Below are 2,978 nucleotides of genomic sequence, written 5' to 3'. Positions count from 1 at the left end.
TCTCAAATTTCTCTTGAATACTTCACACTTCATACCAGATATACTATACAAATTTTAAATTTAACAAGTTAAAAATTAACTTCTACCCAAATTTGTCCCTATTCCAAACTTCCCCACTATTTGCTAGGTGTATGCTTATTGTCACCTAAGTCTGAAAGTTGGCAACCTCTGTGTCATTCCCTCCATTCACAACTCCTGCTCCAGGAATTTATTATCTATCACATTTAGATTGTTACAATATTTCCTTGATCAGGTTTCCCTATTTCAAATTTCTCCTGTACTAAAATGCATTTTTCAAATAACTTCTAAAATGATTATTTTTCCTAGAATGAAGTTTTAATCATGTCATCCCCTTACTCAATGAAATTTTATTGGCTTCTTATTAACTCTTGACCTTTTCCCAACCTGGAACCTTCCTGTATTCCAATTTTCATCAATAGTACATGTCTCCATGTACTCTACATTTGAAATATACTGGCCCACTTCCTATTCTATACACATAATTATTCATAGTTTTTATTCATAATTATTCATACTTTCATTATTCATAATATTTATTATTCATAATTATTATTCATAATTTTTCTAGTCCTCGAATCCCTGCCCTCTTTCCTTCTTTCTTTCTTTCTTTCTCTCTTTCTTGATTTAAAACTTTATTTATAGAAAAAAATATTAATTAATGAGATCTGCATAGAGCATCATTCATTATAATGGTATTTACAGTTTTAAGTAGCACTTTGAAAAAACAGAGAACAGCTTCAATTTCATAGCCAAAAAAAATTGTATGTTGGTGGAGTTTAATATTAACAAGAGGACTCTTCATTGTTGATTACAAAACCTGGGAATTGATTGCCTGGTAAACTAAAACCTTTTGGATCTAACTGTCCAGGTCATTAAAATCTGGATCATTCAATGCCATTTTGCTGGAAATTTCTTTGGCAGAATTATAGGTGAACATTATGAAGAACAGATCAATTTCATCAAAATTCTTGACATATAACATCAGATTTCCTGGTTTCCACTTAAGGGATTATTCTTATAACCTTGCTGTCATTCTACTTATGGTCACATTTCATTATTAGAAATCTCCAAAACCCTGAAGATTCAGAACAGCTGGTCAATTTCAAAATCCCCATGGAAGAGTGGCTTTTTGACTGCCAATTCAGCAAGTATTGTCTGTATATTTCAAATGTCTATTGAAGTAGAATATATAGCATACCCAAGCAATACTTCTGTAGACCAGTACCATAGTGACACTACTTTGTGTGTATAGGTCTTTATAGATATTTTAAAGTCCTGTGCAAGTCCAACATCAGGTAGTTTAATGACACCTTTATCATCTATCCATAGATTATGAAGTTTTAAATCTCTGTGAAGAACTCTTCATGAATGACAAAAGACAATGCTTTGTAAGATTTGGTTCAAATAACTTTTAATAAGTAAAGAATCCATATTCTGGCCATGAGTGATAGAACCCAAGTATTTATTGAGGTCCATGGAGAGGAATTCAAAATTGAGGTAGAATCTAGTATCTTTCATGAGTACATATTAAAGTCTGACAATGTCAGGATGATGAAGTTCTTTACACAAAGAAATTTCTCGAATTGCAGTGCATGGAATGTCCTCCTCCTCACTCTCTAATCTTGGATGCCACTTGACCTGTAGTTTTATGTCAACCCTTATATACAACACCACACCTATCTTTCCAAATTTGCTTAAGTTTTGTGTAGTCTTCCATTGTTATTTAATATGCTTTAGACTGAGAGCAGGCTCAGACTGAAGGGGCAACAGTGGCTACTATAGTGATAGCAGAAGTATCTACTCTACCTCAACTCTGGATACACTGTCCTATATTTCTTTAAAACTCAACTCAAGTAGCTCATCATATATTAATACTTTTCAATTTTATCAAGTCTTTTCTGCTAATGTCACCTTCCATTCAGTCTATATTTATTTTTATAAGTGATTTATAAACAGGTTATCTCTCTCTTTAGAATGTGAATCCCTAAAACTCAGGGTCTTTATTTTTGCTTTATATAACACTGATGAGTATAGGTATAATTTTTTGAGAATGATTCTATCTGGAAATTTAATCAATTATACTGTTACAAAGTTTTCCATCTCTCTCTCTCTCTCTCTCTCTCTCTCTCTCTCTCTCTCTCTCTCTCTCTCTCTCTCTCTCTTCTCTCTCCTCTCTCTCTCTCTCTCTCTCTCTCTCTCTCTCCTTCTCTCTCTCTCTCTCTCTCTCTCTCTCTCCCCTTTTTCTCTTTTTCTTTTTCAACCAACAGGCAATTTATTAGCTTCTAAGATTGGAAATTTATACCAGATGAAAAGTTAATTATCACAAATAGCTCAGAGACCCTGTGAAGCAGCTTACTAACATAAGGCAGAGTTTGATGCATCAAATTAATTTAAATGTATGTTTTTTTTCTTTAGCTAATCTTCAGCCATTTTAAGTTAGATGCTATAATGTCCAGGCTAGATTTCTTGAGGGTCTCTGGATGGATCTTGGTCTTACCAGGAAAGTCGCCACAAGAATGGTCAGGGATAGAGTCTGGAGTCTGAGCTCGAGTGTGCTATCACTCAACTCTGCTTATTTCAAGTCCTCTAGGACCTTAAATACCTTAGTACAATTACATCACTACAGCATACTGAGAATGTGCCAAATGTAGAGCCATTACATCACTATATCACACTAAGTACTAAGTATATCTCATCAATCACACTGAGTAAACACCTTGCTGTAAGTATCATTGCTTCAAATATACTTTTCTCAGAGTTCACCAATATCTGTGGTCTTCTAGAAGATGCAAAGATCAGGGCACAGGAAATATTAGTTAAAAACTAAAAGTGTATTGTATTTCAGTGGCTATTATTAAATCAGGCTCAGGTAGATATAATTGCAGAAAAATCGATCTTAAAAAACCTTTCAGTTTTTGAAGATATTGTTACAAACAGTACCTTTACCCTTAATCCTC

General features: G+C 33.7%; 1 pseudogene; it reads right to left on the bottom strand.

Moving 5' to 3' along the window:
• Positions 1–829: 829 nt before the first annotated feature.
• On the bottom strand, positions 830–1,738 carry LOC141552809 (cyclin-dependent kinase 1-like; annotated as a pseudogene).
• Between the last annotated feature and the right edge of the window lie 1,240 nt (positions 1,739–2,978).

This window comes from Sminthopsis crassicaudata, chromosome 2 (assembly GCF_048593235.1).
Source record: "Sminthopsis crassicaudata isolate SCR6 chromosome 2, ASM4859323v1, whole genome shotgun sequence".
NCBI lineage: Eukaryota > Metazoa > Chordata > Mammalia > Dasyuromorphia > Dasyuridae > Sminthopsis > Sminthopsis crassicaudata.
This window is presented reverse-complemented; position numbering and strand designations above follow the sequence as displayed.